We start from the raw sequence: 13619 nt of genomic DNA, 5'->3' as shown, positions 1-13619 counted from the left end.
GTGTAATGTGCGGGGGCTGCACTATGGTGTAATGTGCGGGGGCTGCAGTGTCCTGTAATGTGCGGGGGCTGCACTATGGTGTAATGTGCGGTGGCTGCAGTGTCCTGTAATGTGTGTGGGCTGCACTGTGGTATAATGTGTAGGGGCTGCAGAATGGTCTAATGTGCGGTGACTGCATTGTTGTATAATGTGTAGGGGCTGCTCTGTGGTATGTGCAGTGGCTGCAGTGTAGTATTATGTGTGGGGTATGCACTGTGGTGTAATGTGTGATATAATGTGTGGGGACTGCACTATGGTGTAATGTGTGGTATAATGTGTGGGGGCTGCACTGTGGTATAATGTGTGGGGGTTGCAGTTTGGTGTAATGTGCGAAGGGTGCACTATGGTGTAATGTGCGGGGGCTGCACTATGGTGTAATGTGCGGGGGGCTGCAGTGTCCTGTAATGTGCGGGGGCTGCACTATGGTGTAATGTGCGGTGGCTGCAGTGTCCTGTAATGTGTGTGGGCTGCACTGTGGTATAATGTGTAGGGGCTGCAGAATGGTCTAATGTGCGGTGACTGCATTGTTGTATAATGTGTAGGGGCTGCTCTGTGGTATGTGCAGTAGCTGCAATGTGGTGTAATGTGCGGAGGCTGCACTGTTGTATAATGTGCAGGGGTTGCACTGTGGTGTAATGTGTGGTATAATATGTGGGGGCTGCAGTGTGGCATAATGTGCGGAGCAGCACTGTGGTGTAATGTGTGGTATAATGTGTAGGGGCTAAAGTGTGGTATAATATGCAGGGGCTGCAGTATGCAGTGCATCGGAGAGCCTGCCACCAGCCCCAGCATTTGCCACTGCCAGCACCATGGGGGATAGGGTGTGTGGGGGAAAGCATTGTGATTTCCCACTTGGCCAACCTCCGCGCACCCCACAGAGAGTGAAACAAACACACTATAGGAAATGTGAAATAGGGGCAATCCTGTGCAATGAAAGGACTTCTGGGTTTAGGACCCCTGAGTTCTTTCTTCATCTGCTCAGTGTGATGGTGTAACAGGATCTCTATACCAGGGAATTGTGGAGTTTATATGTACTCTCCATAGTTTCTGGTCCTCCTTTGGCTTTTGACAGAAATTATGTGTGCGTGTGTATATACAGGTGATAGGGACTAAAGATAGTAAGCTCCTCAGGCCGTGGACAGTTGTGGCTGACATACTCCTGTGTAATACAGTATGTATGCCTTAGATCAGTGGTTCCCAAACTTTTTCAAAGGTACTTCTTTACTTTCACGGCGCCACTAGATAGGACAGATAGGATACTAGATAGGATACGATTTTGTATGCGATTTGACATAAGATATCGCATAAGATATAGGATAAGATTTACTATCCATTTCATTACCCCACTATCCACTAGGGCGTGGAGTCGATTTTATATAGCGTGGCGAGCGCAGCGAGCCCCGCGAGGGGACACGGAATGTATTTTATGGAATTGCATGCAAATGGCATGCAATATTGGGGACTTGCTTTGAAACAACATCCGTGTCCCCTCGCGGGGCTCGCTGCGCTCGCCACACTTCGGGCTCGGTGGCTCGCTGCGCTCGCCACGCTATATGAAATCAATTCCACGCCCTAGTGGATAGTGGGGTAATGAAATGGATAGTAAATCTTATCCTATATCTTATGCGATATCTTATGTCAAATCGCATACAAAATCGTATCCTATCTAGTATCCTATCTGTCCTATCTAGTGGCGCCGTGAAAGTAAAGAAGTACCTTTTCAAATTGCGGCACCCTAGAGCATCAGAATTTCTTACATGGCACCCCTAGGCCAAAAGTTTCTTATTCAAAAATAAAAAAAAAAAATGAAGTAAATTGTTTTATATGTCATACAAATGTTTAATTATGGATGAGGGACAGGATTAGCTTGTTTGTCCACATATTTTATTATTGACAGCCCACCAGCAATGTTTTTGCCTTTTAGATTGACCATAAATAATTTGAATTGATCCTGGACCACCAATCCAAGGCACCCCTGCAAGTGTCCCGAGGCACCCCAGGGAGCCATGGCACACAGTTTGGGAACCACTGCCTTAAGGTGCGTACACATGGGGGCGATTTTGTCCAAAATCGCGGGAAATATGGTCGCTGAGCGACCATATTGCCCGCAATGGGAGTGTGCACCGGCGATATATCGCCGGGTGCGCACTCCCGTTTTTGCCCCTGTGGTGATCGCTGGTCGCAGGAACATGCTCCTGCGACCAGCTGCAGTAGCGCACGCAGGGGGGGTTTCTGAGTACCCAGAAACGCCCCCAGGAGTCTAAGGGCCCTCTCCTAAAAGCTGAGGGTCCCCTCTTTCCATCGATACAAGAATTGTAAAAATCGGCCCTTGGGAACCGGAGATATCTGACTTCAAAGCAATGGTCCCCATCCAAGCCTGTTAATTGTTATTCCCAGTCAGATATTTCAGGTTCTGTCTAACAGAGTTTTTCTGAGGGTATATTCCAAAAGCTGGGATTCTCCCTCTTTGATGGATACTAGAAGCTTGTCTCTACTTTTCCCAGAACCAGAGATATCAGCCTTCCAACAGCTGGTTACTGCTCCAGCTCCACACACCTGGTATGTCATTTTATATATTCGTTGGCAGATTGCTCTTCCTCCTGAACTCTGATCCCCTAGTCCCCAATACCATTTGGTAGGTGGGATTCTATAGTTTTTAATTCCATTAAAATCTAAGAAATCTATTTCCGGGAACTGGAGATATCTGCAGTCAAGCAAGCTGTCCTCCCACCAGAAAATTATGAATAATGAGCCCACTCCACTATATACTCCTCCTCTGCATATTAAACATCCTCTACCACCCTGGAAGTTATGTATCAGGGCCCCTTCATTCAGCCCAATGCCCCCTTCTCCCGCTCCATCTCCCACCATCTGTGCAGTAAAGGGGTAATTAGTGGAAATTACTGATCCAGGCCCTACATGCTGAGCGGTTGATATAATACCCCCTAGCACCCGCAGGACATCAAAGCTTCCCCCACCCCTACTGCTGAAGGATCGGTAGGGGCCCCAATACATTGCTATGCCCAGGGGTCTACACTGCTGTTGATGCCCCTATATGTATGTATATTTATAATATATATACTGTATATATATATATATATATATATATATATTTATATTATTATTTATAAACATTTGGTCTATCTATAATACTTTAACTGACCCGGCATATACTGGGTCACCTAAGTGTCCATCTCAGTGCTTTGCTCCACCCTTCTGGAAACCCCCTTCTGAAAATCCTGCGTTTGACACTGGTAGGGTACTATAGTTACACACACAATGTGTCGGTAAGCCAGTGCTATACAGAGTAGGTTAATATAGCTACACACAATGCTTCTGTAAGCTAGTGTTATACAGGTTGGTCGTCTATATATATTTTTTGGGGCCTAGGGCAGGCATTCCCAACCACGGTCCTCAAGGCACGCCAACAGTGCAGGTTTTAGTGATATCCAGGCTTCAGTACAGATGGTTTACTCAGAATCCCTCAGATACTAATTAAGTCACCTGTGCTCAAGTCTGGATATCTACAAAACCTGCACTGTTGGTGTGCCTTGAGGACCGTGGTTGGCAATGCCTGCTCTAGGGTGCCGTGATTAAAAAAGATTGGGAACCCCTGGAGTAGGCTGATATAGTTACACACAATGCTTCAGTAAGCTAGTGCTATACAAAGTAGGATACTATAGTTACACATAATGCGTCAGTAAGCCAGTGCTATACAAGGTGAACTGCTATAGATACACACTGTGTCAGTAAGCCAGGGCTATACAGGGTGAGCTGCTATAGATACACACACTGTGTCAGTAAGCCAGGGCTATACAGGGTGAGCTGCTATAGATACACACACTGGGCGGGATGTACTAAAGGGAAAATGCGGTAAAACCCCCGTTTTACCGCATTTTCCTATGTACCATTACCCGGCCGCACGGATTTCGCTGGGCAGGGTAGCTACATATAGAAGCCTATGGGCTTCTTTTCGCCACCCGCCGCAACCCCACCACCTCACCGACCCCCCCTTTCCCCCTCCCTTGGGCCTACCCTTCTTGCAGGTCCTCCTGGACCCCGGAAGGTAAGCCCTTCCTCCCCCTATCAACGCAGCCGGACGTCCTTCCAGCTGCAGGGGGGAGGAGGAGGCGTCGGGGACAGCCTGCTTAGCTGTCCCCAGCGTGTAGGCATCAGGAGGCGGCAGGCAGGGTCTCCGTCACTGCATCGCGATGCCAGCCGCATATGTTAGTACATATGCGCTGGCATCGCGGCGGACAGCGGCGAAGGGCGGCGATGTATATTATTACATCCCGCCCACTGTGTCAGTAAGCCAGTTGTTATACAGGGTGAGCTGCTATAGTTACACACAATGCGTCAGTAAGCCAATGCTATACAGGGTAGGCTACTATAATTAAATGCAATGTGTCAGTAAGTCAGTGCTATTACAGGGTGAGCTGCTAAATTTACATTAAATGTGTCAGTAAACCAGTGCTATACAGAGTAGGCTACTATAGTTACACACAATGCGTCAGCAAGCCAGTGCTATACAGGGTGAACTGCCATAGCAGTGGCAAACGCAGGATTTTCAGAAGGGGGTTTCCAGAGGGGCGGAGCAAAGCACGGAGATGGACACTTAGGTGACCCAGTATATGCCGGGTCAGTTAAAGTATTATAGATAGACCAAATGTATATAAATAATAATAATTATATATATGTATATACAGGTCGAGTATCCCGTATCCGAATATCCGTTATCCAAATTATTCCGAAATACGGACTTTCCAGAAAGTGAAAAATTTTTTTTTTTTTGCTAAAAACTCACTGGGGACATTTGTAACAGCATCACTGGGGACATGATATGTAACTGGCACTATATATGTGCAAGACAATGATTGCTTGGCATTCAAATTCAGTGCTGAGATAGTACACAAATTTTGTTTCACGTTTTGAAACCTTGTTTTTTGAACAATTAAAATATATTTGTGTGTATTTTATGTGGTAATAAAATATATTTGTGTGTATATTATGTGTTTATACAGCATAAATGCAAGATACTTCAAAATACATCATTGAAATATAAAAATATTCCGAAATACGGAATAATCCGTTATCCAAAATTCTCCTGGTCCCGAGCATTTTGGATACGGGATACTCAACCTGTATATATAAATATATATATATATATATATATATATATATATACACACACACACACACATATATATATATATATATATATATATATATATATACAGGGGCGTCAACAGCAGTGTAGACCCCTGGGTATAGCAATGTATTGGGGCACCTACCGATCCTCCAGCGGTAAGGGTGGGGGAAGCTTTGATGTCCCCCAGGTGGTAGGGGGTATTATATCAACCGCTCAGCATGTAGGGCCTGGATCAGTAATTTCCACTAATTACACCTTTACTGCACAGATGGTGGTAGATTGGGTGGGAGAAGGGGGCATTGGGCTGAATGAAGGGGCCCTGATACATAACTTCCAGGGTGGTAGAGGATGTTTAATATGCAGAGGAGGGGTGTATAGTGGACTGGGCTTATTATTCATAATTTTCTGGTGGGAGGACAGCTTGCTTGACTGCAGATATCTCCAGTTTCCAGGAATTGAAAACTAGAGAATCCCACCTACCAAACGATATTGGTGACTAGGGGATCAGAGTTCAGTAGGCAGAGCAATCTGCCAACGAGTATATAAAACTACATACCAGGTGTGTGGAGCTGGAGCAGTAACCAGCTGCTGGAAGGCTGATATCTCTGGTTTTGGGAACAGTAGAGACAAGCTACTAGTGTCCATCAAAGGGGGAGAATCCCAGCTTTTGAAATATACCCTCATAAAAACTCTTAATCAGACAGAACCTGAAATATCTGACTGGGAAGAGCAATTAACAGGCTTGGATGGGGACCACTGCTTTGAAGTCAGATATCTCCGGTTCCCAAGGGCCGATTTTTTAAATTCTTGAACCCATGGAAAGAGGGGACCTCAGCTTTCAGTCTAGGGCCCTTAGACTCCTGGGGGGAGGGGTTTCTGGGTACTCAGAAACCCCCCCCCCTGCGTGCGCTACTGCATAGTTACTCACAAAGAGTCAGTAAGCCAGTGCCATACAGATAGGCTGCCATAGATACACACGATGTGTCAGTAAGCCAGTTCTATACAGGGTAGGCTGCTATAGATACATGTAATGTGTCAGCAAGTCAGTGCTATACAGGGTAGTAGTGTTCCCGCTAGGCTTATTTCACAGGGCGCTGCGCCCTGCCCCTTTTATAGCTGCCGATTTCCGCCCTGCCTGTTTCTGCCCGCCCTGCATAGTTAATAGCCGCTGCCGCGCTAGAAGTCTCCTCCCACTGACAGTGTAAGCTGCTAGCGCGGCAGCGTGTGGACACTCCCCCCTCAGCCCTGACATGCCGCAGCAGCGGGGGGGACAGTGAGCACCAGGAGATCACTGGGCAGAGGCTGCTCTGTGCGTGACAGTGCGTCCCCTTGAAGGCACCGGCCCAGAAGCCTGCTGGTGGTGACACCTGCTGGCTGGAGTCAGTGCTTGGCCCCCGGGGCCGGTGATGGACAGCTGGGCACCCTGGGATATGCAGCCCTCCCGCTCCCCGCCGCCGCGCACTTGTTAATGCGCCCGAGTGCAGCGTGTAGGGGGGTCCCGGCTCATCTGCCCCCTCTCCGCAGGCCACACGCACTCCTCAGCGCTGCCTCTGGGGGACTTTATGGGGGATATAACCCGCTCCGGAGAGTTACCCCTGCCAGAGGGCTGGGAGCAGGCCAGGGACATGGATGGCAAAGTTGATTATATTGATCACAGATAAGTGTCAAAGGTCTGTTTCATATGTGCAAGTTTATTTACATGTGCAATGCTAATAACCACCATTGTTGGCCATATAATATTGTCCAGTATACATAGGGAAGTTGCAGGAACCCAACTTTAACGTTTCAATTCCGGGCGCATTGTTTGCATTATATTGATCCACTCACATTTTCTGTAATCACAGTATGCATATTGCCAATCAAAACATTGTCCATAATAAATACAGGATGTGGCCAGGGGGTCTCAGGTGGTCAGAAGTAATGTACTCAAAGCTCAAAGCAGTATTCATAAATTTCTCAGGTTTACATGGCTAAACTCAAGGAATTTGTGCTTGAAATAGGCAATACTTAATGGGTGCCAACAACACTATTGCCCATTCTCCATCACTGACATTATGATGTCAAAGTATGACCGATGTCACAGACCCATACTATTCATTCGCAGTACGAGTGCAGTGCACATGCAAATTGATGGTGTGACGCTCAGGTGTCACAAGATGGTTATATAGCATAAATGTGCCGATGGTGTGATGCTCAGGTGTCACAAGATGGATTATATACAGTAGCATAAATGTGCTGTTGGTGTGACGCTCACATACCTCCCAACTTTTGACGTTAACAAATAGGGACACGAAAAGGGGGCGGGCGTATGCAAATGAGGGTGCGGCTTATGATAATTAGCCGCGACCTCATTTTCATACGAGAACAGACGCTGCACAGCGTCTATTCTACTAGATTGGGGGGTCTCCCAACTGCCACCCCCCGCAGCGGGACAATGCCTGCCGCGGGTGGGACAGCGGGACAGGACCCGAAAATCGTGACTGTCCCTCTAAAATCGTGACAGTTGGGAGGTATGCGCTCAGGTGTCACAAGATGGTTATATAGCATAAATGTGCTGATGGTGTGACACTCAGGTGTCACAGGATGGGTTATATAGCATAAATGTGCTGATGGTGTGACGCTCCGGTGTCACAAGATGGGTTATATAGCATAAATGTGCCGATGGTGTGACACTCAGGTGTCACAAGATGGTTATATAGCTATAGCATAAATGTGCCGATGGTGTGACGCTCCGATGTCACAAGACGGTTATATAGCATAAATGTGCCGATGGTGTGACGCTCCGATGTCACAAGACGGTTATATAGCATAAATGTGCCGATGGTGTGACGCTCCGATGTCACAAGACGGTTATATAGCATAAATGTGCCGATGGTATGACGCTCGGGTGTCACAAGGTGGATTATATACTGTAGCAATAACGTGCTGATGCAGAGCCGGCCTTAGGCATAGGCAAACTAGGCAATTGCCTAGGGCATTTGGAATGCATAGGGGCATCAGCAGCTTCTGCTGATTAAAATGATATGCAGCATGCCTATATTCTGTGTGTGAGTGAGGCTGTATCTGCATATGAAATAGTGTATTCATGAAAATCACTGTAACATAGCATTTCGTATGCAGGTACAGCCACAGTCGCACACAGAATATAGGCATGCCGCATATCATTTTAATCATTGGAAGCTCCTTGTGCGTGCTGGTCATAACAATGCAAATAAGATGAATTTTCAGCAAAAAGGCACACAACGTTAGCAGAACTTGGCAGGAGCTGCATGGCTTATTGAGTCAAGATGTATGAGGAAACATCTGTATCCAAGTAGAGGCAGAGGTCACAGTGTTAGCGGCCAGTGCGAGTGCTGTCTGCAGGTGGGTTGCTTGTGCAATAGTGTTCGGCATATGTGTAAGGGGCATTATGGGCGAGATTACTAAAGGGAAAATGCGGTAAAACCCCCGTTTTACCGCATTTTCCTATGTACTATTACCCGACCGCCACGTCACCGCAGTGTAGGGTATCGCCACCTTTGGGTGGCGATACCCTATAGAAACCTATGGGCTTCTTTTCGCCGCCCGACGCCTCCGCCGAAAAACCCGCCGACCCCCCTCTCCCCCTCCCTCTCTTACCTGGTCCAGGTCAGGGCCGGATTTGTGCCTAGGCCCGTGAGGCACCGGCCTCAGGGCGGCACTAATTAAGGGCGGCAGGCAGGCTGACATTCTGTTAAATGGCACAGCGGGTGGGCAGTGGCGAGTGACGAGCGCCGCCGTCGCAAATTATCCTATGTCGGCGGCAGCGCCGCTCATCACCCGCCACTGCCCACCACTCTGCCATGCATTACATCACCGCTTAGTGGCTGGATCCGACGGTCCCCCTGCGTGTCCGAAAATGGCTCATTGCTGCCGGCTCCCGCCCATTGGCTACTCCACACACACAGTCTATTGGCTGCTGTGTATCCAGCAGCTGAGCTGATTGGCGCGCAGATCCTTCCTGCGCTCAGTCAGTCACAGTGTGTGAGCCGGAGAGAGACTGATGCTAATCACTGTACTAATAAGTGCCTCCCTCCGGGTCCTCCGTACAGTGAGCAGTCCAGAGTGCTTAAAAAAATATGAAGGTGGGCTACAGTTAAATTTTTATGAAATATATAAATAACAAAATATATATACATTTATGATTACATTAAAACAGGGTTGCCATCCCTCCCGGAATTACCGGGAGGATCCCGAAAATCTGGTCCTCCTCCCGGCCCCCCGGAAAGGTGGGCAACCCTCCCGGATTCTGGGGGACCCCCACGCCACCCCCCGATTGCGGCGTCTTCCCCATACCTTTGGATTGAAATCCATCAATCCGCGGGTCTCAGAGGAGGGGGCGGAGCTAAAATCGTGTCATTTTAGCCCCGCGCCCTCCACGTAGATCTGTGAATTGGGGTTTTTACCATCCTGGGGGCGGGGCTTAATGATGTATAGCTCAAGCCCCGCCCCTGAACTGCAGCTGGAAGTCTCCTCTCCGACAGAAAAAGTCAGCAACCCTGCATTAAAATAGGGGGGGCAAAAAATGTTGTGCCTAGGGGCGGCCTGGCCCCTAAATTCGCCCCTGGTCCAGGTCCTCCTGGACCCGGAAGGTAACACCTTCCTCCCCCTAGTGACGCAGCCGGACGTCCTTCCGGCTGCAGGGGGGAGGAAGAGGCGCCGGGGACAGCTTGCATAGCTGTCCCCGGCATGAGGGATGCAGAAGGGGGCAGAGAGGTGACGGAGCCCCCCCGCACACCACATTCCAGGTATCGCGGGGGGCCTCCGTCACCGCATCGCGATGCCAGCCGCATATGTTAGTACATATGCGGCGGCATCGCGGCGGGGGGGCCGCGATGGGCGGCGATGTATTTTAATACATCCCGCCCTATGTGTGTCATGTATAAATGCTTTAATAATGTGCGACATGTGTAACAGGCATTATGTGTGTCATGTGTATAAGTGCATTAATAATGTGCAACATATGTGTAATGGGCATTATGTGTGTCATGTGTATGAAGGGCACTAATAAAGGTTGGCATAATGTGTAAGGGGCATTATGGTTATAAGGACATTAATAATGTGTGTCATGTGTAAGGGGCATTACTGTGTGGTATTAGTGGTACAGAGAGAAAGGGGTAGGGGGTACAAATTACCCAGGCCAAAGTCTGATGGAAGGGCCCAGCACACACTGCTTTGTGCTGGGTTGCAGTGTGGCCATGGAGGTGCTTAAAATACAATGTTTCTCAGGATTTTTTTCTAAGGGTATAATGGCCTTTATTCTGGTTGGTGCGGTCAGAGCCGCACACGGGGCTCTGACCGCACAAACCAGTCCCCGCCCACCCGACGGATCGCCACGGCCGTCCGTACACGGACGGCTGGCGATCCGTACAAAAATGGTGGAGGCGTACGCCTCCACCATGGTGGGAGCTGCCCCCTGCATTCGATGGTCGTCGACCATCGAAGGCAGGACCGCACGCCGCGGCAGCTCCCGCAAGCTCAGACCACACGGACAATCGTCCGTGTGGGAGCTTGAAAGGGGGCTGAAAGCTGACATCCGGCGACGTCAGCTTTCCGCCCCCATGTCATGGTAATGAGGGCGTCATGCCCTCATTACCATGCACACGCCCCGCGTTTGCATGGGAACGCCCATGAAACGCGGGGCGTACACATAGGGAAATGAGGGGCTGAAGCCCCTCACGCCCCTATACGCCCCCTTTGCGGCGGACGAAATCCGTCTGCGGCGAAGGGGGCTGCACATGCGCAGAATGACCTCTGCGCATGTGCAGTTTCAAAACATCGGCGGTACGGCCGCACGCGGGCCGTACCGCATAGATTAGAATAAGGGCCAATGTGAGGAGTAATGTACATAAGGTAAAGTGGTTCTACTGTGTGATGTAACGTGAATAAGGGACACCATCGCATGATATAATGTGAACAAAGTTGCACTACTGTGTGGCAAAATTTGAATTGGGGGTACTATTGTGTGACCATGCCCCTTCCCAGCAAGAACACACCCCTGTTTGAGCTGAGCACTGAATGTGTGCACTGTTTCTATTTAAAATATTGCGGGTAGGAGCTCCAAAATGATGACTGCTATGATGAGGGTTGATGGTGCTGGGAAGGGGGAGCAGGGTCAGGGCGGAACTAGTGGCGGTGCTAGGGGGCACCAGCTAAAATCTTGCCTAGGGCGTCATTTAGGCTAGGGCCGGCTCTGTGCTGATGGTTTGAAGATCAGGTGTCACCATTTTGACCTTTTAAATTAAAATATGCCCTCGCGAATGAAAAATGTGCCCTCGCGAATGAAAAATGTGCCCTTCCCGTGATCAGCACCCTGCCCTAAAAAACTTCTAGAGTGAACACTAGGTAGGCTACTATAGTTGGAAGCGGTACATCTGTCAGAACAGATTTAGGTCTACAGTCATTAGGTCGACCCCGGAAGGTCGACTGTCCCCAAGGTCGACAGGGTTAAAGGTCGACATGGCTCAAGGTCGACATGACTTAAGGTCGACATGGGCCAAGGTCGACATAGTTTTAGGTCGATAGTCATTAGGTCGACATGAGTTTTTCACTTTTTTTTTACCCGAATGTCGACACAGTTGGAGTCGAACCGCAGCCCCTCGCATCGCTCGCTGCGCTCGGCACACTATTTTATTCTCCCACCACGCCCTAGTGGATGGTAGGGCATGAAATAACGCCTGTCGGCACATGTCGGCTCAAAGAACAGTGAAAAACTCATGTCGACCTAATGACTGTCGACCTAAAAACATGTCGACATTGGCCCATGTCGACCTTAAGTCATGTCGACCTTGAGCCATGTCGACCTTTAACCCTGAAACCCGACCTAATGACTGTCGACCTAAAAACATGTTGACATTGGCCCATGTCGACCTTAAGTCATGTCGACCTTGAGCCATGTCGACCTTTAACCCTGTCGACCTTGGGGACAGTCGACCTTCCGGGGTGGACCTAATGACTGTCGACCTAAGTCTGGTCTGACAGATGACCGTTTCCCCTATAGTTACACACAATTTGTCAGTAAAACGTTATATACTGTACAGTTACACAATGTGTCAGTAAGCCAGTGATATACAGGGTAGGTAGATGTTACACTGACGGTCAGAGAGCAGTGATTCACTCCTAACATTCCGCTTATAAATCGTTAATGGTATCATTCAGTGTTTAAGACCTAGATCGTTTGCCCACCAGGTGAAGCGATATCTTTATCAATATCTCGTTTGCTAACAATATTGCATAGAGGTGATTCAGTATATCCAATCAGCCTTCCGCAGCTATCTATCCTATGGCTTACAGGTAACTCCACTATTGAGCCCTTCTGTCTAGGCCACACACAGTAACCTATCACTGTTACCATAACAACACAGGTGTTCCGCCAATGCGCATTTCACTTTAATGGCTTTATCTGGGTCGCACATGACCAGTAGCGGTGCCCGAACAGACCCCCACAGAGGCTGAAGCAGCACTGACAGACCCCTACCCAAACTTTAGTATGGTACTTGGCAAGGCCTGATACACTTGACAGCATTAAGACATGTTATATTGGTATAAAAAACCCTGCCCCAATCTGCAAAGCGCCTCCCACTTTGGTAATATATTTGCCCCTTTCAGGGTTGTAAATTGAGGCAGGTAGGAGATATGCTATTCTGCCCTTGCTTATACATACACATAGTCTAAATGTGGCCATACACACGCAGATTTATCTTCAGATCTGGCTGCTTGAAACAAAAAAATGGTTATGGATGAGAGCAAATGACAGTTGATCCTTTGCTTGGAAATGTTGGAAAACAGACAAACTGTCACTCATCCATAACCATGTTTTTGTTCCAACCAGCCAGATCTGAAGATAACTCTTACTAGTGTATGGGCACCACTTTATTTGTATACATATATTTGCCTGTATGGCTGCTGCTAATACCTGTGTGATGACATCACAATGGCCCTGTGATGACATAACAGTGATTCTATGATGTCACAATGCCTGGTGAGCCAGGACGGAACACTAGGAGTCATAAATTCACCATCGGTACTCTCATGCTTAAACCCTTAACACTTAACTATAACTTATCTACAAATAACGACACGGACACAAGTGCTGGCGTTTCAAATAACGAATGTCAAATTTATTTCGACAACTGACTAATGACTATAAATATTGGTGGCGGCACTAAAGAACGGTCAGATTAAAGAGAAAGGGGGTGGGGTAGGATCACCATACCATTCACACACCGCTGGTGACCAACTCTCCCAGCCAACCACCCAGGTCGGTGGTGGCAGCCATCTTCCGTGCATAGAAGTATGGCTCGTGACAATCGATGCCTGGAGAGCTCACCCACTAACCTACACACATTCCATCTACACAATTGACCGTTCTTTACCGCCGCCTAATGAAGAAAAATAGAGACAGAAGAATAGG

This window comes from Crinia signifera, unplaced genomic scaffold (assembly GCF_055691185.1).
Source record: "Crinia signifera unplaced genomic scaffold, ASM5569118v1 HAP2_SCAFFOLD_94, whole genome shotgun sequence".
In the NCBI taxonomy this organism is placed as follows: domain Eukaryota; kingdom Metazoa; phylum Chordata; class Amphibia; order Anura; family Myobatrachidae; genus Crinia; species Crinia signifera.
This window is presented reverse-complemented; position numbering follows the sequence as displayed.